The 27346-nt window shown below is 38.5% G+C and overlaps 1 protein-coding gene across 5 annotated transcripts in view; it reads left to right on the forward strand.

The window, feature by feature from the left end:
* The window catches only part of SLC35F1 (solute carrier family 35 member F1), a 439352-nt gene that overhangs the window by 390305 nt on the left and 21701 nt on the right, over positions 1-27346 (forward strand). The window lies entirely within an intron of this gene.

Genomic DNA, 27346 nt, shown 5'->3' on the forward strand with positions numbered 1-27346 from the left:
AAGACCAAACATGGACAGCTGAAAGAAGAAGAGGCAGAAGAAAAGAGACACTACTCTGGCCACTTCTAGCCAAGTTCCTCACCAGTGGTATTATAGCCACCATCCGCAGCACACGGGGGTGGCCAGATGATGGGGCACCTTGGTGGGCAGAGCATCTTCATCCAGATGAAACTGGGTGTAGACGTTCCTGGAGCAACAATAAGCTAAAAAGAGCATGTACTTGATGTGACCAGGGCAAAGCAGCTGAAGTGAATAATCAGGATTACTACTGAGAGAAGCAAAACATAGCCAAGAAACCGATGCAGAGGGGCAGACACGGGTGAAAAAGAGGTTACAAACAAAGCTAGTTAGTAGCTAGGGGGATCAGAAACAGGACCTGAGAGATGGTACAAGTTGAGAAGGTGGCTGTGACAGCAGACAGGAATAAAGTTCCTTTTTTTCCTCCAGCTTTATTGAGGTATAACAGGAATAAAAATTGTACCATATACAGTATTTAAGATGTACAACATGATTTTTTGATGTATGTATACATTGTGAAATGCTCACGACAATCAAGCTAATTATATCCATCACCTCACATAGTTACCTTGTTTCTCTGTCTGTGTGTGTGTGTGTGTGTGTGTGTGGTGAGAATATTTAAGATCTACTTTCTTGGCAAATTTCAAGTACAGGTTACCACTAACTATCGTCACCATGCTATATGTTAGGTCTCCAGAACTTACTCATTTTATAACTGAAAGTTTGTACCCTCTAGCTATCATCTCTCCATTCCCCCAACAAGTTCCTATTTTATATGGAGCCTTTTGCCCAATACAATGGCAAAACCAAGAGCTTAAAGAAAGTATCTAGGACTGGGCAATGTTTATTGTTTGCAATTTGTTTTGTCTGTATGGAACAAGCTGCTTCCCAAGCTACCTTAGTCCTCATAAAGGTAAAAAGCAAGATCACAATATGTTCCTCTCGTGCTGCTCCTAACCAGTGCTGGGAAGACCAGCTTCCTTCAAAATCCCCCTCCTCACATACCCAGTCATTTTCCAGAGCTCTGGGGAACACCTGGCTATGGGTTCATCCTCACAGCAGAGTGGCCACCAATATTCTTCTCTCCTCTTCAGTTAAGCATCCACATCTAGTCCATTACTTGGTGTGAACTCAGTTCTTAGCAATTAATCTTGTAATTTGCTTTATAAGCTCCTGAACTAGAAGAATCCCTTTAATCTTCCTTAAGGGAAGATAACCAAAATCTATTGTTCTGCCGAGGACTGCAGTCACTGCTTGGGCAGTTCAGACCCAGGCCAGCTCCCAGCATGCCTGAGAGCAGTGTTCCTGAAAGTCTGGTTTCACTGGGGTGCTTGATAAAAATGCAGATTTGTGGGCCATACCCCTACGCCACAGAGTCAATATCTGGAGATGCGTCTGGGGAAGTCTGGTTGGTAACAGGTTCCCTCTGGCAGTCTGATGCCCTCTGAGTTTGAGAACCACTGTCCTTGATAAGAGTGTACTTGAACAGTGTCTGTTCCTGTCTGAGTCTGTCCTTTCCCACACATCTACTGATGTGGGGTTACACCTGGGGTTCCTCAAATTTACAAGCATCAGGAAATGAGAGGGCTGATACGCTAATTCTCTGCAATCCATCCTCTCCTCCTATCATTTGTGTGTTACTACTCATTGAGGATAAGTAACTTTGCTGAAGAAGAAACCATATAGTAACCCCTCATTATGCCATCAGAAGGGAGGCTGTGTTATCTGAAAATTAAATTACTATATTCACTAATTTAGAATTGTAATGGATATTTTTATTTCATACAGCAATGACTTGGGTTTTTTTGGTATGCAAAATACACATACATTTTGTTACTATTTGAAAGATAAATTTTCTTAAAGCAGGGATTGATCTAACATAGTAGTAATTTCTTCTAGTTAAAATTTATTTCTATTGCCTTTTTTAAAATTAAACTTTGAATATAATTGTGATTCACATGCACTTTTAAGAAATAATAGAGAAAGCCCAGTTAACCCCTGTGAGCCCAAGTATCTGAGATAGGTCTCAATCAATTTGGAAAGTTTATTTTGGCAAGGTTAAGGGTGCACCCGTGACACAGCCTCAGGATGTGGTGACAATATGTGCCCAAGGAGGTTGAGGAACAGCTTGCTTTTTATACATTTTAGGGAGACGTAATACATCAATCAATATATGTAAGATTTACATTGATTTGATCTGGAAAGGCCAGACAACTCAAAGCAGAGGCTTCCAGGCCACAGGTTAGATTTAAACATTTTCTGATCAGCAGTTGGTTGAAAGAGTTATTATCAATAGGAAGGAATGTCTGGTTTACCATAAGGGGTTGTGAAGATGGGTTTTATCATGCAGATGAAGCCTCCAAGTAGCAGGCTTCAGAGAGAATAGATTGTAAATGTTTCTTATCATATTTAAGGTCTGTATTGATGTTAATGCCAGTTGGCTCCTCCTGAATTCCAAAAGGAAGGAGGGTATAGTGAGGTATGCCCAACTCCCCCTTCCCATCATGCCCTGAACTAGCTTTTCAGGTTGACTTTGGAATGCCTTTGGCTGAGAGGGAGGGTCCATTCAGATGGTTGGGGGGGCCTTAGAATTTTATTCTTGGTTTACACTCTTCACCTAGTCACTCACCCCCTAGTGATAACATCTTGCCAAACTGCAGTACAAAAACCCCCCACAAAACTGTAGTACAATACCAGGATGTTAACACTGATATACTCAACATCCAGAACTTTTCCATCAGCACAGGGATTGCTCATGCTGCCCTTTATAACCACACCTACTTCCCTCACCCACTCCCAGCTCCTCAAAATCACTAATTTGTTCTCCATTCCTATAAATATGTCATTTCAAAATGTTATATAAATGGAATTACAGTGTGTTACCCTAAGGATTGAGTTTTTCCACTCAGCATAATTCTCTGAAGATTCACTCAGGTTGTTGCATACATCAGTAGTTTATCTTTTTTATCACTCAGAAGTTGTCCATGGTGTGGATATGTCACAGTTTATTTAACCAGTCACCTGGTGAAGGACATCTGGGTATCTCTACTTTTGACTATTATAAATAAATCTGCTATGAACATTCATGTACAGGTTTTAGTATAAACAAGAGTTTTTATTTCTCAGAGATAAACTCCCAAGAGTACAACTACTGGGTTGTATGATAACATGTTCAGTTTTTATAAGAAACTGCCAAACTATTTTACAGAGTCATCTATTGTCTTTTATTACAAAGCAATATATATCCATTGTAAGAGAGTCAGAAAATGCAGATAAGTGCTCTTGTACATTGGTACCATTTTACAGTGGATGTATATTTTTACAGTGCACATATATTTTACAATTTATATATTTTTAATAAAAATTTAGTTATACCATCCATGGTTTTGTCATATGATTTAAACTTAATATGTATATGTTTCCATATCATTTAATGTCTCCATATTATATAAGTCTAAATTTGTGGTTCTCAACTCTGGCCGTACCTTACAATCACATGGAAAAAAAAATAAAACATAGTCATGCCTAGGTCCTACCCAAGAAAGGGAGATCTTGATTAATTGGGAGCAGGTTTTTTAAAAGCTCCTCAGATTATTCATCATATATGCTAATATACAGCCAGAGTTGGGAGTCACTAATCCGTAATAGTATTTTAATGGCTATACAGCATGCCACAAAATGGTTATACTTCCATTTTTTTTAACCCAGGGTTCCTTAACCATGGTAATGTTGATATTTTAGACAAGACGATTGTTTGTTGTGGGGGCCTGTCCTTTGCTTTACCCCTGGCCTTGAGCTACCAGATGCCAATGGCATTCACCCAGTAGTGAGAATCAAAAATTTCTCCACACATTGCTAAATATTGAGAACCACTGATTTAACAATCCTTAATTATTGAATTCAGGTGTTATCTCTTTTTGGCTAATAGAAATAATCTGGAAAATTAGCTTCTAAGTTTTTGTTCACATCCAATATTTCAGTGTTTTTTTTTTTCAAAATAATTTATATGTAAATATACAAAATTGACTTTTTTATTTCTAATTTGAAACAGAAATCTTTAAAATAATTTGAGAATTCTACTGACCAAACAGGAGCCCCGCACAGAAGCCCTGCACAGAAGCAGTACGTGCAAAGCCCTGTTAATATCATGACAACCAATATTAGGACATAGACATATGCTGTATTTCTTCTTTCTCTTCATTCTCATTGTACTTAATTGATACCACACCACTTAGCTCCTGAATAAACACTACCTTGTATTGTTTTCCAGTTGCTTTATGAACAATCATATTTAGTATCTGCAAAGAAATAAGCAAAATAATCAATTTAAATCCAAAACTTTAAAAAAGTTATTTGCCTTAAAGAGTCTCTAAAAGGCTCTTCCAGGCAATGCTTGAATTTAAAATCAAGTAGTCATTGTTTGGAAAATTCATGTTTCATCCTCAGGGCCCTACTTCCCTGTCTCTAACATTGGCCTTGGGGTCTGCAAGTGGAGAGCCAGAACAGGGAGAAGGGTAGCACTAAGAGGCCCCCAGGTTTCCCACCACAGCCAGATGGGCTATCTCAGAAAATCGACTTTTTTTTTTTTTTTTTTGAGACAGAGTCTCACTCTGTTGCCCAGACTGGAGTGCAGTGGCGTGATCTCGGCTCACCACAACCTCCACCTACCAGGTTCAAGCAATTCTCCTGCCTCAGCCTCCCAAGTAGCTGGGACTACAGGCAAGTGCCACCATGCCCAGCTAATTTTTGTATTTTTAGTAGAGACGGGGTTTTACTATGTTGGCCAGCCTGGTCTCAAACTCCTGACCTCATGATCCACCCACCTTGGCCTCCCAAAGTGCTGGGATTACAGACATGAGCCACCATTCCCAGCCAGAAAATTGACTTTTAAATAACATTTATTGAAGTTACTTTTATCATTATGAGCAAATTATGGCCAATGCAAAATTCTTGGTAAATTTTGTAACATTCAAAAATGGTTATGGTGATGGTATGGGAGTGGGAGAAGCAGCTGTATCGTGTGTATATACACACACACACACACACACACACACACACACAGACACACACACACACACATATATAATAAATTTGGGAAAAGCTGTGTGTATATATATAATATCTTTGGGAAGGTACATGAAAAAAGTCTATTCTGGGGAAAAAGTATTTAAATCCTTTCCCATTTTTAAATTGGTCACTTGTCTTTTTATTATTGGGCTATAATAGTTATTCAGATATTCTAGATACCAGACTCATCAGATATATGGTTTGTAAATATTTTTCCCATTCTGTGATTGTCTTTTTACTTTCTTGCTAATGTCTTTTAAAACACTAAAGTTTTAAATTTTGATCACATTTTAAATTTATCTATTTGGTTGAACCTGTATAAACATGAAAGGAACCAAGTAAAAGCCGCCGCTGCCTTTGAGCTGCCAGGTGTTCCCTGGTGGCTTCCATATACATCTCCTCTCCTGGGCTGCGAGTAATAACTGCTAATTGCCTGGCATTGCTCTAAAGGGGTAGTTGGAAATCACAGCCTTCAGGAGAGGCATCTTTAAACTAAATGAAATGTTGTGTGGAAAAGAGTTTAGTCAGTAAACGTAAATTGAAGAGTTTAAAAAATACTGATGTGGCTGGGCATGGTGGTGCATGCCTGAAATCCCAGCACTTTGGGAGGCCAAGGCAGGTGGCTCACCTAAGGTCAGGAGTTCAAGACCAGCCTGGCCAACATTGTGAAACTCCATCTCTACTAAAAATACAAAAATTAGCTGGGCATGGTGGCAGGGGCCTGTAATCCCAGCTAGTCGGAAGGCTGAGGCAGGAGAATTGCTTGAACCCGGGAGGCGGAGGTTGCAGTGAGCCGAGAGCATGCCACTGCCCTCCAGCCTGGGCAACAGAGTGAGACTCCATCTCAAAAACTAAATAATAAATAAATAAAATACTGATGCTTGGGTCCCCCTCTCACCGATTCTAAGCACCCAAGCATCAGAGGTTTAAAGGCTCCCCAGGTGATTCCAGGGTGCAGCCAGTGTTAGACCCCTGGTTCAGACTTACTATACATGGCTGCAAGCAGGTAGAACTGGGACCAAAGGGTGAAGGTTACGACCTTATTGCTAAATATAAAGACACATTGTTAACAAGTAGCTGAAAGTGCAATAGACTGTCTTGGGAAGCAGGAGTTTCCATGGCCAGAGGAAGCAGGACACTGATGTGAGAGAGTACCGAGGGGCCTCAGCTTCTGTGCTGAGGATTGGACCACTGACCTAGTAACCTCTGAGAGCTCACTTGGTTTTACTATGGTCTACAATTACAGATTATTCTTTAACTTAATGATGATGTCTTTAAGCAGCTTTCTGGTCTGGTTATAAATATCTGCATGTTGGAGGGGAGGGCTAGTTTTCCACAGATGTTGCTTATCCATGCAGAACTAAATGACTACATGAAGCTCGCCTGCCTAACATTGATTATTTGGGTTTGTTTGTTTTTTTTTTCCACTTTCCACTCTTGGAAAAAATCCATTTCTTTTCCCTCCCATCATTCCGCTGTCTGCAACAGCTCTGCCTCTTGTGCTGACTGCTGTGCTGACTGGACAGTAAAGCCCCATGTTCCTGGGAAGCAAATGACCTAATTCTAAATTCATCTATCTGAAAGACACAGTGCTTCTGCAAACTCTAAATCTTACAAGACTTTGAGAAATGGTTATGTATTTCTATTCTTTATTACCTGACATTATTGAATCCAGAGCAGTAAATCTATAGTCATCCACAGAAAGCACAGGAAATGAGCTTGACTGGGCCTGAGACCCCCGAAACCAAGCCCAGGAAGAGACTGACATGGAGGCTTTTCCATTGGAGGGTGTGCTGGCTTTTCAAGGTCAGAGCTTGGTCTCAGGTCTATCATCTTGTAAGTATTGTACAAACAAGACACTGTTGAAATTGAAAGGGTGTTAGTTTCCTATCACTGCTGTAACAAATTACCACAAATTTAGTGGCTCAAAAAATAACCCAAATTTACTATATCACAGTTCTGAAAGTCAGAAGCCTATTTGGGCTAAAATCAAGTATTAGCAGAGGTATGTTGGTTCTGGAGGCTCTAGGGGAGAATCCATCTCCTTACCCTTTCCAGCTTCTAGAGGCCACCTGCATTTCTTGGCTCATGGTCCCTTCCTCCATCTTCAAAGCCAGCAGTGTGGCATCTTCAAATCAGACTCTACCATGCCTGCTTCCCTCTTTTGGACCTGCTATTACATTCAGCCCACCCAGATAATTCCGGATAATATCCTCACCTCAAAATCCACATCTGCAAAGTCCCTCTTACCTCATAAAGTAACATATTCACAGGTTTCAGGGACTAGGGTGTGAACATCTTTGGGGGATTATTATTTTGCCTACCCCAACGGGACTAGTAATAATTCTACCAGGACAAAACGAGTATACTGACTAGAAGCCAGGCCAGCTGGGATGTGTGGACATGTGGTTCAGAAGCTGTGTCAGGGCAATGATGTCACATTCTCTGCCTACAGACACTATGCTCTGTTGAATTTCCTAACTGAGTTTTAAAGTAGTTCAGGTAGCTTGCTAGTATGTGATTTTAATAAAGAAAACACTGAGTCATGTGGAGAGAGAATAAATTGGAGTGGGAAAACTATTTCAACATCTGCCATGTAAAGTGTGAATTAAGCAGCATGGTGTGGCCAAAAGAGCATGGACTTCAGAGTCCAAGGAGCCTAGATTTAAACTGGCTTCTGTGTATGCTTTAAATTATTTGGGCCAGTTACTTATTCTCTCTAAACTTCAAGGTGATGAGATTTGCCTTATGGAGCTTTAGAGGGGATTAAGTTAGATAATGTATAAAAGGTGACCAGCAGTGATACAGTTCTCTGCTTAAAAATATGTTTCAGGATTAGTAATTCCTATCTCATTACAGTTCTGGACTATTAACCTTATTTTATGATTTTGTAACTAGATGTAGTGCTTAACAGTTTTGTATGAGTTCTCTCCAACTTTTTTCCTGTTTGAAAAGGCAAGCCTGGGGTCTCATGCATAAAAATGTAGAAAACATTGTATTAGCCATTTTCTACTGAATTCTTTGATTCCTTTATTGCTTACCATCGAATTTTTAGGTGACAACCAGAAATACAAAATATCTGAGGGTTGTTAAAGTAAAATGCCAAACAATTCTTTCACTGTATTCCATCGTGTGCTGAACATTCTTCAGGAAAATAGCAGCTGACATGAAATATACAGAAAATTCCTTTTTGCCTGACATTTAAATGACGATGGCTTATTTCACACATTTACTATTAACATGTCAAGGCTTAATATTGCCACAAAATTGTTGTAATAAAGTTGAGAGTAATTTCCTGAGAACATATTATTTTTGTAACTTTATTAAAACAAATTAGAAACTAATAGACAAAAATGAACATCATAAGTACTCTCCAAGTGCCCTTTAAACACTTCACTTGGTCCATTGGTTTATATGGCTCTCCATGCTGAACAGCCTGAAGCCACAGGTCATCCTATTTGAAGAATATCTTAGGAAGGTATGGGCTCCATAAAACTATTCTTGCATCAGGAGTGTTTTTATCGTACAAATAATTACTAAAAAAAAAAAAGGGACAGATTTCAAAATCATTTATCCAAAAGGCAACTCCAACTATTCTGGGTAATGTGATTAATGTGAATTTTGTAGGATTTCATGTGCATGTTTTCATTAGAAAACATTCTGTATGTCTTAGTCTCATATTTATACCAGATAATTTTTAAATAATTGCTTTGAGTTACAAAATAATCAGAAAAGTTTTTAAATGTCAGCAGCCTGTGCTGACAATGCAGGTGACATCCCATGAGGACAGGTGTAGAGCTCCACGGTCCACCCTGACCCTCCCCATCAGCTCCTAAAATTATATCCCACATGTGCCAGCTTCTCTTACTGTTTTGTTGTGGTGGTTGTTATAAGAGATTTGGCAAGCAAAGTTAAATAACTCTGGACCTGAGGTCATTATAATAATATATTATTATGTATTAAATTTAAAAGAATGATACCCAGGCACTATTTATTTATTCTGTACCTGTTATGTACCAGCCACTGTTTTGGTGCATAACTTTTTATTTATAAGTGAAGATGATAGAAACACCAAAAATCACCAGGCAGATTAATGCAAAGGATAAGGTTCCAAAACACTAAAACTTTAGTAGACAGCAATTTCAACTATCCTTAACATCTGAGTCCCGATGCCAGAGAGTTTACAGAGACTGGAAACTTTCATTAAGAGTGGAATCTTTCATTAGACATGAATCAGAATCCTGAGCCAAGCAACCCTGTTGATCCTCTGTGGCAGTGAGCAATCTCAGTAATGTCACTGCACTTGAAAACTAGGGCAGGCAGCCTCAACCTGTGGCAGCTGATGAGCATAATAAAAGCAATACTTCACTTCTTATTTTTTAAAATGCCCTCATAAGTAGCCTGTTAGGTTTCTTGTATGTAAAAATGACATCTTAAAAGGCTATGGATGCTAAGCTCATAGTGCCCAAATGTAATTAGAAATAGGAGATTTAAAAACTAATACTTAGCCTTTTATGACTCTACAATACTTTTTAAAGTATTGCTGGTGAGAAGAGAATTAGAGAAACTGGCGTCTCTGAAGCCCAAAGCATTTCACATGGAATACCAAGGTGAAAGAGCAATGAGCGTTTGACTTTGGCTTTCCCCTGCACTGTAACAGTACAGCCCCTTTTAAGGCTTTGTCTTGCTGAATAGGTTAGGATAAGTGTTGCTAGCTTCTAGCAGTGGGGAAGGGATGCATTTCCATGCAGCCATTCAGGAACCCAGGTGCCTTCCATTTTGTGGCTCTGCCATCCTCTAGAGCAGGAGTCAGAAAACCCTAACCTGTGAGCCACCCCCTGTTTTAGTAAATAAAGTTCTGTTGGAGCAGAGCCATGCCCATTTCTTCACATATTATCCATGGCTGCTTTTGTGCTACAATGGCAGTGTTGAGTAGTTGTGACAGAGTATATGATCCATAAGCCCAAAATAGTTACTACTATCTAGCTCTTTAAGAAGTCTGCCCATGCCTGGGCTAGGCACTTGGAGTCCTCTGTAGGACTCCTTCTTAGACAGCCTGGAGACTTTTATGGCTGTGTTTAGAGTGGTGTGTCTATAGCCCCTCCCATTCTCTTGGCCAAAGCTCAGTCACATGGCCACACCTAATAACTGCAAGGGAGGCTGGGAAATGTAGTCAAGCTATGCAGGAAGAAAAGAAAATAAGTTTAGTGAACAAGTAGCTGGTCTCTGCTACACTAGCAATTTCCATTTCCCAGAAATATGAGAAGGATTAGAGAAGTTGGGAATAAATGGTGAGGCAAGCCCAGAGTTATATCCAGAAGCCAAAGTTCCTTGTACATAAATCTATTCATGAACTCCACATCACAAAACAAATATTTTGTGCTCACGTCATCATGATAAGCTGTGAGGAAAGATTGAACAGGCTAGAGGTACTGCAGAAGTTTCAAATGGAAAGGATAGTGATTGGATTGGGGCATAGCCAGGAAAAAAACAGCTAGTTGTCTCCCAGGACAACGTCTGGGATGTGTTTGTCACCAAAGTGAACAGCCCAGACGTTCAGACACATTCACAAGATTGAATGGCAACAATCTTGCCCATTCAGTTACCTAATTTTGTCAGCAGACCTGTGTGGATCCATCTTCCATGGACCAGAATGTTAATAAACCAAGCTCATAGAAATCAGAGTATCCGTTTGCGAAGATGTAAAACAAAGAGTGGCTCGAACATTAAAGGCTGAAGCAGAACCACTACTCTACACATCTCTAGGGGCCACCAAGGACTGAAGACTTTTTTTCAACTCTATATTTAAAGTGTTAAGAGTTGTGATTTACTCTCTTCCATGAAAGATGATTAACATTGTCTTCCCTCATTTCCTGACTTTTACTGTATTGTTTTTATATTATCAATATTTTAATAGTTAACTTCTGTAAATATAATCCCTATGGTTTTTAAACCATATTTCCACACTTACTACATTTGCTGTACCACCAGTCTCTGAAATATAGGTTCTTCTTTTCTGAATTTATTTTGATTAATCCCTTAGGAGGCTGGATTTCATCACTACTGGTATTGTCAGGAGGCAATACAGCTATATATCGTTGTACAGGCTGTGCATAGTGCAATTTGACCATTTGTAGAGAATATGTTCCCTATGATGCGAAAGCAGATGGTTGTCAAGTGTCCTGATTCACTGCAGAAGTGCCACTGGGTTAGCAGTGAATCTACCGGGAAATGTTCACAGGGGTTGCATTCCTAAGCCTTTACTTCTTTGAAAACATGTCTACTCTTTAAATTCAAAGGATAACTCTATCCTAGGTTGCATTTTTTTGTCAGAAATATATATATATATATATATATTTTTTTTTTTTTTTGAGTTGAGCACTGCACCCTGATATGGTTTGGATGTTTGTTCCCTCAAAATCTCATGTTGAAATGTAATCTGCAATGTTGGAGGTGGGGCCTTGTGGGAGGTGTTTGGGTCATGAGGGAAGATTCCTCGTGAATGGCTTGGTGCCATCTTCTTGGTAATGACTGCATGCTCTATGAGTTCACATGAGATCTGGTTGTTTAAAAGAGTCTGGGACTTCCTCCCTGCTCTCTTGCTCCCACTCTCATCATATGACATGCCTGCGCCTCCTTCACCTTCTGCCAAGATTGTAAATTTCCTGAGGCCCCTACCAGAAGCAAAGCAAATGCTGGTACCATGCTTATACAGCCTACAGAACCACAAGCCAAAATAAACCACTTTTATTTATAATTATAAATTATCCAGTCTCAGATATTCCTTTAAAGCAATGCAAATGGACTAATACACAGCCAGTCCTTTTTCAATATCGTGAGTCACTGGATTTTATCATTTTAGGAGTTGTGTAACTTACTTTTCAAAAATAGAGCTCACGAGTATTATATCTCAGCGTTCTCTTTGTCTGACAACATCTCTAATGTCTTTACATTCATAGGTCATCTTGACCTATGACCCATCCCACTCTCAGGAGTACAACCCCCTTGTGACCTTATTTCCCCTTGAACTAGAGGAGTTCAACTGCTCCTCTAGTCCACCACAAATCCCCAGATAATGGCAAGCCCCAATGACTCTCTACCTCCCCAAGAATCTTAGGAAGTACATAATGGTTTCTATTCCTGATAATAGTTTCTTGACTGTTTCCTGAGTTCACCCAAACACCACTTCAATCAGTTCTCTCCGAATTGCAAAGTTCTCTATTAATCTCCAGAGTCAGCCAACTCCACTTCTTTCCTCTGAATGACTTCTGGTAGGTAATGCTGTGTTAGCAACAATGCTGAGTCATGCTGGAATCTCCTAGACTCTCCCTTGACTAACTTTTCAAATTTATGCCATATGATTGTATCCCTTTTCTTATTTGGTTGCTACCAAAAATTTGGCTGGTTTTGACTTTAGAGTTCATTCCGTTAAGCACTGCTCTCCTCTGACATCTTTACTCAGAAATACTTTTATTGGGCTGGGCATGGTGGCTCATGCCCGTAATCCCAGCACATTGGGAGGCCAAGGTGGGAAAATTGCTTGAGCCTAGGAGTTTGAGAACAGCCTGGGCAACATAGGGACACCTCATCTCTACAAACATATATATTTTTTAAATTAGCCAGGCATGGTGGCATTTACGTGTGGTCCCAGATACTCAGGATGCTAAGGTGGGAGGATCACTACAGCCTGGGGGGTTGAGGCTGCAGTGAGCCATGATGACACCACTGCACACCAGCCTAGGCAAACAGTGAGACCCTATCTCAAAAACAAACAATAAAACTTTTATTGGCATAGTCGCATGCATACTTTCATATATAAACATTTAAGCAAGGGTTTGTGTCCATAGAGACAAATCTGAAAAGATGTTTATGAAAATGTAAACGTTTCCAAGGGCAGGCAGAATGGCAGCGTTGTCATGAGTTGTTACAGCCCAGCTGTGAATTCCAGCTCCACTTCCTACCAGTGGATCCATTAATTTGTTGTGCCATGGCTCAGTTTGGCAGTCAGATGAAGCCTAGAGATCTGTTTTAATAATGTTTTAAAATGTCTAAAATAAAATATATGGGATTGCAAAACCAACTATATTAAAATAACATTATCGGAGTATTTCAAAATGTGATGATATAGTAATATACAAATCACAAGATCTAGAAGCAGATCTATTAACTACTGTCATTTCAAAACAGTGATGAGCATAAGAGATATTTGGAGAGATCTGCAGCGATTGCAGTGCAAAGTAAAAATATACACTGTGTATGATTTATGTTGGTGGAAAAGGCGAAAGTGCTTCTAATAGCACTGAAGCTCAATGCCTACATTTGTAATTGAAGAATTGCTAAATGTCAGTTAGAGGTCAGTGAAAATAAGGGTCCAGGTTTCTCATCCAGGCTCACAGACCCCATGAATTCTATACAGGGACCCCTGGTTAAGGATCCCTGAAACAACCAGTTACACAGCCTTGTGCAAAAGTTACATCTCTAAACTATAGTTTTCCCACCAAAGGGGGTCATAATAGTATCTCTCCCATAAGATTAATTGTGAGGCATAAATGAAATAGTACATGTAAATCATTTACTGCAATATCCAGCACAGTGAATATTCAACAAATAATGCTGATATTAAGGCTGGTAGAATTGTTAGCACAATCAGCCCTCTGTATCCATGGGTTCCACATCCATGGATTCAACCAACTATGGATTGAAAATAATTAAGGGGAAAAAATTACATCTGTACTGAACCTTATACAGACCATTTTTTTTCTTGTCATTATTCCCTAAAGATTACAAAATAACAACTATTTACATAGCATCTGTATTGTAGTGGGTATACTGTAGTGGGTATTATATGTAATCTAGAGCTGATTTAAAGTATACAGGAAGTCATATGCAAATACTACAGCATTTTATATGAGGGACTTAAGCATCTACAGATTTTGGTATCCAAGAAAGATTCTGGAACCAATTCCCCATGGATACTGAGTGATGACTATGCTTATATTTCATGTTCTTCACACTTTTAAGTATCGCATAAATTATGTATTGCTAAAACACTATATGAACATTTGTTACTTTTACTTTTATAATCACAAGACAATAAAGTTATTTTCAGTTTGAAAACAAAGCTAGCAATCCCCTTGAATAAGAAGGAACTCTAAATAGGAATCTCTGCCATTGAGAAAATGGACAAAATTATAACAGACACTGGTTAGAAGATTAAAATGGTTTATGATCAGTTTTAATTGACAAATATGAACAAAAAAATCTAAGTTTTTTATTGTTTCTGTTTTGACTATTTTTATATTTAAGAACTCTTCACTCATTAGATTGCTAAGTACTAACTTATATGCCTAGTTTCCTTCTCATTTGAATTATTTTAGAATAGAGTTTTATTTTTTAAATAAATATATTATAACCATTCTGTGAGGCCTAAGCTTTAGCAATGTGACTCAATTTAATTAGAATGTACATGTTGGTGACCAGTTTCACACCCGGTTCCTTCTGGATGCTCATGAAACCAGCCATTCCAGGTGCAGGAGTGTAGCTGTGTCCCATTGCTCTGTGGAGGTTTCCATAGTTATGAATTATACTGGTCTTTCCTTTGTGTTCCAACTAATTCCATCTTTAAATGAAAGGACTGGCTTTATGTTGGAGGTCAGGACTAAGTTTCAGGATGACAGAGACCTCATAGGGCTCCTTCTCTGCTGGGCGCTGTGTCTCTGGTGCTTACTGCAGAGCCTGGCACAGTAGGTGTTTGGTAATTTTTTTTTTAATGAAAGGTTTATTTTCACAGGAAACATTGAAGTTTAATCTTCCACTTTCTAGGCTGAACATTATCTAGAAATTTTCACGTTGGAAGCCAGAAAGCTTTTCATCCGTGTCAACTCTATGTCTCAAGTTGATGAAACCAGCTGAAAAACAAAAATTCAGATCCCACACAATAGTGAGCCACTGTTGTGATTCATTCTTTGATTGAATTGATAGATTGCTTAGGGAACATCTCAAGGGAACATGGAAATCAGAAAATCAGTTCAATACCATCGTAACTGTATGCAGTGTAAGTGGGGTGTGGAGGAATGGAACTCACATTAAAGGCTGAACATTTGGTAAGAAATTTATTTGTAGAAAAAAATAAATTTTAATATTATAGCTAATATTTAGAATAATTTTTCATATCATCCCACATTAAATTGTGAAATTAGTCATTATCACATACAATGTTTGGGCATCTATATTGGTAGCTACAGATATAGATATATTCGTAGACCAGCAGTCAGCAAACTTTTCCATGAAGGTGCAGATTATAAATATTTTAGGCTTTGAAGGCCATATGGTCTCCATCACGACTACACAACTGCCGTGGGCATGGCTGAGTTCCAGTAAAACTTTATTCACAAAACCAGGTAGATGCCAGATTTGTTAGTTTTCTGACCCTTGATGTAGACTGTAACTGTCCTTGCAAACTTTTCTTTAGTCTTTGGCACCAGGAAACAACCATTTCCTCAACAAAGTGTGTCATTAATAAAGCTGCTTAAAGGTTGAAGCTATACACAAAATGTTACAAATTTCTTTGCACTTCAAATGTGCAAACTTGTTTTCAAAGCCAATTGTAATTATTTCTACCCAGTTTTAAGTGAAGTGCCTGCCCCCTATTTGAGTTCTTGGTGGCATCTAAGGCCTTATCTATTAGTTTTGTTATAAGGATATCTGTAGCATACACACAATGCTGTGAAATATCTTCAGTTTAATAGTTTATGGTTTTCATTACTTACAAGCAATGAGTGGGTACCAATGCAAACCAGTAGCCCTGAGCTAAGATGTGTGAGAGAAGGAATGTTAAAGCAGTAGCTTATAAATAACAGTGAACTATTTGGGAAGGAAAAGCATGGGAGACAGGGAGAGCATTCTAAACTGATTTCATACATATAGTGCACCCCAGGAGAAACCATTTCAGGAAGTAACAATAATATTATCAAATTAACTTTTCCCAGAATCATATGTCCAGAGAAAAGAGACCGGTATACACAGAGGCTAATTTTACAGCAAAGAAGTCCTTTCCAAGTTACAGGTCTTTTTATAACTTGGTGATGTCTCACCATGCCCATCTTCCTAAAAAATACATAGACACATATAGATGGCTATGAATATATTGGTTCATGAATGTCAAACTTAGGGGACTCCTCTAGATTTTGAGGACAAAAATTTGTTTATATAATAATAGCATAACTCAAAGTTCACTTTGTTTTCAAGTCTTAAGACATTAGACAAGTGAATTTTTGTAATATTAATAGGTATAAAGTTTAATTTTAAAAAGGAAAAAGAAACCAGCAATGTTATTGAATGTCTCAGTTACATTTTTTCTACTACCCCATGGATTTCAAGAGCTATACAGTACTGTGAAAATTCAATAATAATGACATTGTAAAGTTTTAGTACGGAATAACCCAAAACTCTGAGCCCAATGCCCATACTTCTCCATGATACTCTGGAATTTAAAGGTGAATATTGAAGGCTATTTGGGAGAAGGTAGCAACTGTTTATCAGGAACCAAACAGCTTATTTAGAAAAAAAAACCATTAAACCCATAATATGATTTCTTTTTTGACAGCTGCCATTTCATAATATTCTTTACAAATAACTTACTCATCCGCTTATTTCATTTTTTTGTCTTTCCTGCCACCACCGGGTACATGAAAGAGAAAGAAATATAGAATTCCAATACTGATGCAAGGGAGCTCATTTTTCATTTTGTCAAGGGGTTTCCTCCTTCCCACAGCCGTGATAGTATTTCCTGATGATTGTTCATTGCTATAAATTGAAAAAGAACAGCTTCCGAGTTTATCAATAATCCATTAAGGGTGTTCCAACAGAAATTGAATTAAAGTTGAGTCCTTCCCCTATGAAAAAGAAAGATAGATTGCCCTTAGAAGCTTGAGTATAGGGAATGGAAGAATCAAAAAGAATTCCTACTTTGTAATGCAGCTAACAAAGTAATTAGGAGAGAGGGAAGAAAATTGGGCCAAGGGTCAAGGCCTTCGGGCACTGTGTAAGCTGTCACTACAAGATCTGAGACCTAAGTGCACTGCTGAACCTCCTAGTACCTACTAAACCTCCTCACACCTCCGCCTTCCTTAGCATCAAGATGCTTATCGTGGTACTCTATGCTTCTCTGAGGGATTGGTGTTTTAAAAATGAAATGATGTATACAAAAATACTTCGGAAGCAGTAGACTGCAGCTTTGTTTGCTAAGATTATCATACCTAATTTAGAGTTGCTATTCATTATGCTTTCCTGAATATTGTTTTCTTAGAATAAGAGAGAGCAAGCTCTCTGGTGTCTCTACTTAAAAGGACACCAGTCCTATCAGACCATGGTCCCACCCTTATGATTTCATTTAACCTTAATTACTTCCTTAAAGGCCCTGTCTCCAAGTACAACCATATTGGAGGTTAGGCTTCAACATATGAATTTTGGAGAGACACAATTTAGTCCACAGCATCAAGGATAATCTCTCATCTCAAGATTCAATTTAATCACATCTGCAAACACTCTTTTTCCAAATATTGTAATGTGTATAGGCTCCAGGGATTAAGATGTGGATGTCTTTTGGTGGACTATTTTTCAGCCTACCACACCAAGGAAGCAAAGCGAATTGCTAGAGTTATTCATATATGCTCATGGGTGCTCAAACATGATTTGTGCCAATGCAGAGTAGTTGCTCAAAATTGATAAACAATGTAAACAGAATAGAAAATTATGAGGATTCCTGTGACTTATGTAATTATGCATTATTAAAAATATCTCACTTGGGAGGCTGAGGCAGGATTGCTTGAAAACAGGAGTTTGAGGCTATAGTGTGTGATGATCTCACTTGTGCATAGCCACTGCATTCCAGCTTGGGCAATACAGTAAGACTTCATCTCAAAAAAAACCAAGAAAGAAAGAAAAGAGAAGAGAAGAAGAAAGAAAGAAGGAAAAGAAATCTTGAAATGAACAGGTCCAAACATGGAGTCTATAAGCCAGAGGTTGATTATTTGCAATGATGAAAATGCCTTCTATTCCAGATGGGTTGATTGTTCTGTTCTTTTTTTAAATAGCCAATTCCATAAATGCATTTGCAATTCAAATTGATTTGTGGTGAACTTTTCAGAAAGGCATCTGAGGAAGATTTTTATACCAATCTTGGCTTTAGAATTTACTCTTTGTGATGTAAGGATAACAATCACTGACATTTGTTTAACATTTAGTATGTGGCAAGCACTATACCAAGAGTTTTATATCTCATCTCATTCAATGCTCACAAAGATTCCATAGAGCAGGTGCTATTATTGTCCTTAGTTAACTGATGAGTGGCCTGAGGCTTGGAGACGTAGGGAACCTATCCAAAACACAGCAAGGAAGAGGCAAACAGGAATGTAAATCCCATGATTTTGATTCTAGAGCTCATATCATGAAACACCACTTGATAGTCCCTGAAAAATATCATTAAACATTGCACTTCTAAAGCTTACACAGAGAGAAATTGTTACAAGTTTACATCAGAGTCAAAGATCTTTAGCATCACAGATTGTCATTATATTAGTCAGCAGAGAAACAGAATCAACAGGAATGTGTGTGTCTGTGTGTGTGTGTGTGTGTGTGTGTGCTCAGAGAGAGAGATTGATTGATTTTAAGGAATTGGTTCAGGCCACTGAGGGCTGACAAGTCCAAAATCTACAAGGAAGACCAGCGGGATAGAAACCCAGGAAAGAGTTGTCTGCAGGCAATCCAGAGGTACAATTTCCTCTTCCTGGGGGGCCGTCAGTCTTTTTTTTTTTTTAAGACCTTCAACTGATTGGGTGAGGCTCACCCCACCCACATTATGGAAGGTCATCTGCTTTACTCAAAGTCTACTGACTTAAATGTTAATCTCATTTTAAAAATACCTTCACAGAAACATCTGTTTGGTCCCATACCTAGATACTGTGTCCCAGCCAAGTTGACTCATAAAATTAACCATCACAAGTCCATCCCTTTTCAACGTGGCATCAATTAACACGTGTCTTTAAATAATACTTAATATCTAAATAAAGAAAATAATAATAAGCTGCTATTTTTGCCTAACATGATATGACTATCCTGTATACAATTGGAAAACACACTAACCCTTGCCTTACAAGCAGATGCAAAGTCCTTAGATGATGATGTTCGCTCTTTTCCTTCATATCCTTTAATATTATGATATAAAGTCAATGTTATATGATGTTATCTTATGTTATATAATAAAGAGACAAGGGTAGGAAGAAAACAAATATATTTGCTATATATACACGTACATAAGTGTGTTCATAACAAGGAAGAACTATTTATGACAATTACAATCCTCGTGTCTGTAACTGGTCACATGGTTGCAGCAGGTATGTTCTTCCACTGTGATTTCCGTGTTCCCTTTGCCTTCAACTGGTCATGGTTATTTACCTCGTGGAGTGACTCCAAACCTTCATTTCTGAAGGGTCAGGGACACTAATAGTACTGCCTGGATTGATTTATTGTAGTTTCTATTGACTTTTATCATAGGTCATGATAATCCTAAGAGATGCCCTAAAGGATCTCCTCCTATATGCCAGACAGGCTCTTCCTTACTTCCCTGGTAAAGTAATAGTCCAGTTTCCCCTTGGTAATTAAGTTCAGCCACGCAGCCAGAACAGAAACTCCCTTCTTTGCCTATTGTTTCAGAAGCATGAGGAGCCCAAAATGGCCAGGTGGCAGCCTTAACTTTCAGTGCATGGAATCTTTGTTCTGTCTTCTGGCAGAAGTGTTCTTCTCTCTGACCCTAAAATTTTAAGATGAACAGAGCAAAGGTGGCAGTGACAGGAAGCAAAAATTTTGCTAGTGGCTAACAGGGCTAATAGAAAATGATGACATTTCCATTTCCACCCCTTGATTCCATTGTAATGGGGCAGGAGTCTTTGGGGTCTGTTGAGCTGCTACACTACCACTTCTACAAACTCAGTATTTTTCCCTGGCTTTAAAATTCAGTCTCTTACAAAATTGCTCTAGCCCAGCATGTACCTCTGTGTTTTGCAGAGGGAAAGTAGATGTCTTGTGATGCAAAAGTCCAAACGGAGTGAAGGCCACTGCTCAGTGTGCCTCCCACACAAATGTAATGTTTTTTTGACTACTGATAATAAGAACGATGCACGGGAAGGTGACATAAATGAGCCATTGAACAGCCTTTGTTGTAACTGAGCCTATAATTAAACACTCCCAGAGAGTAAGCCCCTCTGTTCCACTTCTGGCTTGGCTGTTATGGCCTCTCTTTTTTACTGGAATGCAGAAAATAGAAATCTGTGTGAACAAGGATTTCTATCAGTTTATCAGACCAAGTGAAAGTTTCTGTTTGTCATATAAAAGATAATGGCAGAAATCCATTTTTAGCTCCCGATTGCTGTATTCATGTGTGAAATTACCCACAGGGGAAGATATTTGCCTATAAAAGAACCCTTATTGGCCTTAGATGTGATTGGCTGCACAAATTATACTGCCAAATGAATTGGTTTTGCAAACTAAACAGAAGGCCTCATAAACCAAACTGGGATTGCAGCTCAGAGCCCAGCCTTGCCCTGGGTGATGGTGTAGGCACACAGAGGGAAGGGTCCTGGTTGCTACTTCTCTTTGCTTTAACAACACAATGCTTGGAGAATAAATCATTTCCCAAGTATTTAAATCTTAGCAATGATTTGGTTTTCTGACATGAATACAGAATCCATTTGGCATTCTGACTAAGGCACTCGTTTGTTTATTTTTGTCCTGACTAAATTAACATGAATTGAGATTCAAATTCTCGAATTGGAGAAAGAATGGGAGGCAGGGGTTTGTGGATGTCATTATTCTTCGTCTCTACAGACAACTGATTTTGGTATTTGTCAGTAGATTGTGTAGCTTTCCCATGTTTAATATTTTGCATTGAATGACCTAGAAGACCAAAATATCACAATATTTAACCAGAAAGATTTAGTCCTTTTTTTTTTCCTAACAAAAAGGGAAATAACAGAAAAAAGAAAAAGAGGAGAAATAAGGGACATGAGAATAGGAGACAGAGCAATAATTGAGAAGTTTGAAAGTATTTGAAAAAGCTCTGGTCTCTTCTGGCAATTTATTTCCAGTTCAGTAAACCCAGAAGCCGAACTTCTGCATTTTTAATGCACTTCATAATAATAAAAATGATCTTGTTAGTCTAGTGCAGAGCCAAAATTAGGAGATCAGGCATCAACTTGTTTGTGTTGATTTTTCCATGGAGCCAGGTTCGTCTAGTTGTCTTGGCCTGAATAGCAATTGGCTCAGGCCCAGTGGCAATAGATCAGGACCTGGCAGAGCTTTTCGTCCCAGGATCTTACCGTTACAGGCCACAGCTTACAGCATGCTCAGCACTGATCAACATCCTTTCATTCTGCACCAAGCAATTGTACCCAAGCTCCAGGTATGGTCCTCAGCCCTCTGAGAAGCACAGGACTGCCAAGAGTTGAGCTGTATTGTCAATGCTGTATTGTCCTCTCCCTCCCTATGAGGACACGCAGAGGGTTGGCTTCATTTCTTCGAAGATAGTTGCTGAAAGGTCCACCCTTTAATTCACATATAAAGTGGGACTCCCCTTTTAGTAATTCTTCACTATAGCAGCACTACATTGAATGAATGATTTACTCTTAATTCACATGTTACTTTCATTTAGTCACTGATGGATCTTTAAAACTACTCTGGTACCCAGGACCTCCAAACTGGTAATCTGCTTCCAATTTAAACAGAATTGGGCTTATTTATTCCTTCTTGATCTAGAAGTTATAGTTAGTGTGCAAGTTGATTTATTTTCATGTGTGCATTTTATTTCACAGAGTAGGGAAGTAAAGGACACTTTGTCTTACATGGCAAAGAGTAAGCAGGACAGTTTTCACAAACTTAATTAAAAGTCTCATTTTTCCCAGGAATAATGTGCCTGTTGAAATTAACAGACCAATCTCTCTACATGGAAATTCTCCCTACTAGCTCCGAAACCCATATTTTCTGGGCTGTGCTACCTAACCTTGAGAATGACCAATCACTGCCAGGTATTTTTCTGCTTACCCATGGTTGCATTGATTTTGAAGCAACTGTTAAATTTGCAGATTCCAAGACTCTACCCTTATAGATGTTTTCTGCCAAAGAGTTAAAAATATGGGAAAGTTTAATTACATCTGTGTCTTTTTAAAATAATAAACTGAATAACAACTAGAAAGGACATGGTTATTACGGCCACCTTATGGCCACATATCCTTCATATATGTGAAATACCTTTTCATCCGAAGTCATGTCTAATAACACTTAGAAATATCCTTGAATTCATTTCTGTGCAGGCTTTTATGCAGTTCATGGACCAGTTTCAACTCTTGCCATTATCATGTTTCCAAGTAGTACATCTGTTTCAATGGCAGGCTTATAGCCAATAGAGCCCCAAAAGGTAATATGTCTTTTGAAGTTTAACAATAATAGCACCCTTGAGCTATGGTGTGAAATATTTGGTGTTTGCTTCCTTCACTCAACATAGATAGCCTTGGGAACATCTGAGGGCTTGAAAGCATTGGCCTTAGCTCATGTGTGGTACATGAGAAGCCATCAGGGGCAGTGTTCTCTCAGGCTACTCACAGTGCTCAAGGAAAACAAGCATTCATTATAGGAATGCAATTTCAGAAGGCAGATGGTATCAGGTCACCAGAAGGGGCCTGTAGATGTGTGTGTGTGTGTGTGTGTATTTTTTTTTAAGAGACAGCTTACCCAGGTATAGTGTAGTGTCAGGACCATAGCTCACTGCAGCCTCAAACTCCTGCCTCAGCCTCCTGAGTGGCTAGGACTACAGGCATGCATTTCCACACCAGGCTAGGAGCCTTAAAAAACTGTATTACACAGAGACATATGCTTAAAGGGACTCTTTAAGGTACACTTCCCAGGGAAAAAGGAAAAAACAAGGCCCACCATATAGAAGTAGTTGGTACCTGCATTCAATAAAAGTAGAGCTGAAACCCAGAGTCCACTTTGTGCCTCTCTAGGGATCACGCACATTCACGTTCTCCTCTGCTGACCTCTGCCATATTTTCAGTCAAGCTAGAAAAAGAAAGTTGCCCTTGAAGCATTGCTCTCTTCTTCACATAGTCTAGTTGATGTATTTATAAATGTACTTTGAAATGACTTTCAAATCACATGGTTTTCTACTTGTGTAGATTTAGGTCCATTGAAGTCATTAGTTTATTAAAATTCAACTTAGAAGTTAAATGCCAAAAATAAAATGAAAATTTGGTCTGTGATGTGCTGAATGCCACATCAACCAAATAGCAATCAAACTGGCAGGCCAGCTTTCTTTCTAAGAGCTAGATTTAACTCTGTTTGGAAGTTAAAGAGCTTTGTACAGGCTTATTATCCGTCCTCCAAGCCACCTCGTCCTGTATAATAGCTTGTGTCTCAGTCAGAGTGTTTTAAGCAGCACTCGGGGATTTTCAGTATGTACAGTGAGTGCCTTCTGACCTGTGTTCTCAAAGAGACTCATGAAGGTGGAAAAAGACAGCAGCAAAATAAGCAGTGTCTGCAGTATGATCATGTTAATACAGGATGTATCCTTCCTCAGATTCTTAAAGCTTCCAGTTAGATAAAATGCAGGAAAAACTATGTCTGCAGCACAGAACAAACAGCATATTCTGATGGCTACAGTTTGCAAAGGAGAAGACCTCCAAGTACACTTTGGACAGCAAGCAGCCCCTGCTCTCCAGTGGAGACAGCCACCTTCTGCCTGAGCTTCCCTTACCTGTAACTCAGAGACAGCTTTCAGTGCTCATGTAGCATTCCAGAGAAGTTCCTGATGTCTTTCCTTGGGGAGCTAGAAATAAGTATTTCTTTGCAGTTAGTAAGTTAAGTAGCCTAGGTTGTACAATATTTTTGTCTGGTTGATTGGTTTTTGAAATGAATGCTCTACAAGATAAGTGCACCATCCAGAATAGGGGATCATTCTATTAGCCCTGATTCAATTTTCTTTCTAAAAAGAAGGAAAAATAAAACATTTTTTTACTTTTATTTTTTAAAAAATCAAACCTTTCTGTCAACATTTTTAACATTCAGCATGTATCCTGATTAATCATAATGCTTGCTTGACTGCTGTCTTTTTGGACTTGTATTTAAAATGAAAACTTTCTCTACCATTTATTAATAAAGCCTCTTGGGTGACTTCCAAGATACTTCCATCATATAAAATCCCATGCTATCTATCTTTGGAGCTATTTTTTGACTAAATTCCATATGAGTTAAATAGAACTGCATTAAAAATAAACTATGTGTTATTATGCTAAAGCTGTGTCCCAAGAAAACAATTCTGTAAGGAATTCAACCTGATGGTTCCATGTCCAAAAAAGGGATGATCCTTTAAGCAATACATGACAATAGCGAAGGCATTAGCTTTACAAAATTTAACAGTATAGTCTTTGTCATATTGATCAAGTCTAAAATCATAAATGGAGAGGAATCCAATCCTTCTACCTGGATACTCTGTATCCAATCCTTTCCTGTCTCTACCACTGCATTATTTCAATTGCCAAATCCTGCCCACCCCAAGTTTATGACATCTCCTATGCCAATCCACTGATCAGCAGCCCTGAGTCTTCTTTCTAGACTCTAGCTTTCTTCTTTGTCTCTTCCAATTCATCATCCTATCACACTCCTCTGACTGACCCCAGGTTTGAAGATGATTTTTGGAGTCAATGATTGTAGATTCGTACCATGACTTCCTTCTTAATGGGTTTTTGTTGAGCATTTTATATACTAGAAAGGCACTGCATTATCTAGTTTAAAGCTAAAAAGTTTGAACTACTCCACTGGTACAGGCTGATTTTTTATTATGTTTCTTTCTTCAGTCTGAAATTTCCCCATTATTCATTCAAGATAAAAAAAAAACAAAAAACAAATAGCAGATAATACTTAGTAAATGTCTACATGGTGCCAGGCTCTGTACTTGACATTGGTCAAACAAGACACAACCTCATAATCAAGAGACTATTGAAAAAAGACAATTTAGGCCAGGTGCGATGGCCCACGCCTGTAATCCTAACACTTTGGGAGGCCAAGGCAGGCAGACAGCTTCAGCCCAAGAATTCGAGACCAGCCTGAGCAACATGGCAAAATCCTTGTCTCTACAAAAAATACAAAAATTAGCCATGCATGGTGGTAGGCGCCTGTAGTCCCAGCTACTCGGGAAACTGAGGTGGGAGGATCACATGATCCTGGAAGATTGATGCTGCGGTAAACCATGATTGTGCCACTGCGTCCAGCCTAGGGTGACAGAGGTGAAACCGTGTCTCAAGAAAAAAAAAAAAGACAATTTAATCAATGACTATATCAGATTATTGTAAGATATATCAGTATTACCATGATAAAATAAGTGCTATAGTAACAACAAAAACAATAATAAGAATGAAGCTAATGTGAATTGAATGTTTACAGCAAGATAGGAACTATGATAAGTGTTCTACATGCCTTATCTAATTTAATCTTTTAACCACCCTATGGTAGGTGTGCTTTACTGAGAAGGAAGCTTGGACCTGGAAAGGTTAAGAAATGTGTCCAGAATTGCAGATAGAATGCAGTAGAGCTGAGATTTGAAGCCAGCTTGGTGGTTAGAATGCAGTGATAACTATAAAGCACTCATTCTTCATCTCTCTACCTCCATATGCTGCAGTAAAGGCAGGTTCACACCTAAGGCCCTTTGCTTGAAACTAGAGATGTATGGGTAGAGTTTTGAAAGTGAAAGTAATTAATAAAATATTTGAAATGATGGTAATGTTAGGAACAGACCTATTTCATTCACTGAAGTTTAAGGTAAAGGGTGAAGCTCCTGAATATAGAATTTCAGGAAGCGAGTTTGAGTGTAAATAGGTTTTCTGAGATCATACACGACTGTACTGTTAGTGGTCTTCTTTTTATACCATTTTATTTTACAAATTTATGAATCAAAGAATGAGGCACATTTATTTTCATTGGAAAAAGTGAATTATGTCAAGTTAATTAAGTGAAGCTGCTACAAGCTGAGTCTAGTACATAAATCCATCTGAAGTAGGGTTATCATATGGTTTCAATGTGAAAAATAAAGGAATTGAGGGACAGGGTGTAGAGTGCTCTAGAAAGAAAATCAGAAAAGCATCTTTAGTCTTAGCTCCCTCACTACTGCAAAAAGAAAGAAGAAAAAAAAACGCTGTAGCAGGGACACTTAGCCACAGGGATACCTTTTTTTATCAGCCATTTTCAAGACTCCCTTTCCTATTATTGAACTACAGTTAGAGCCATCTTTTAGCTTTGTACTATAGCCTTGTAACTTACTTCATAGAATCTCTGGGTCATTTTCCTGTTTTCCTTTCTTCTGACTTCCAATTAATTTTTGTCTCTTTAGCAGTTTTTAGTTCTTTCAGTATTATTAGCATTAAGGACAATAAAATTGATCCATTTTTCCCCATGGACGCAGGATGTGGTCAAGACTGGGATATTAGCTATTGACTGAAATGAGATTTGGCATGCTGTAAGTGCATTGTGTTGTTTTCGTCTATCTGTACCTGTTCAGCCACTGAGACAATTAAGTCCTACATGGTAGGCATCAATATATTTTTCATTTCTCTGTCTCCAGTGCATGGTTCAATGTCTGATATAGAGAAGGCATATGAGGAACTATTCATTTAATGAAGGAGTGAATGAAGGAATGAATGAACAAAACACCAGAAATGGCAATACTCATATTGTTACCATACTGTTTCCCCAGTAACTACTGAAGTAACTACTTCCAGTGTAACTATTCAAGAAGGTCCAGAAGTCATAATTTTCCAAAAACATATGTAAATTCTTGTGACTTGTATAAACCAGTATTTTCTCTCCCTCTCCCAGCAAACTCTATGAATTGTCAAGCAAGTAGATTAGGAAGCAGAATGTTGTATATACAGTCCTGCTTGGTTTTGTTTATAGATTAGTGGGACAGGAATGGAATGTTATACTATTTCTTTCTGTCCAAGGATAATCTAATCTTGCAAAGATATTTACCGAAGTCAGTAATAATTCCTTCTAGGAAGACAAATAGTGTATGAATTGGATTAAGGTGAAACGAGAATGCCCTGATGCAGCTGTCAGTGAGCGGTTCACTGTTTATGGCTTCATTACAACCCTAACGGAGTTATCTGTATTTCTCTAAGTTTAATGATGCCACAAACAACCAACTTTTTATTGAGTGATACTG

Source organism: Hylobates moloch, unplaced genomic scaffold (assembly GCF_009828535.3).
Source record: "Hylobates moloch isolate HMO894 unplaced genomic scaffold, HMol_V3 SCAFFOLD_2, whole genome shotgun sequence".
Classification (NCBI taxonomy): domain Eukaryota; kingdom Metazoa; phylum Chordata; class Mammalia; order Primates; family Hylobatidae; genus Hylobates; species Hylobates moloch.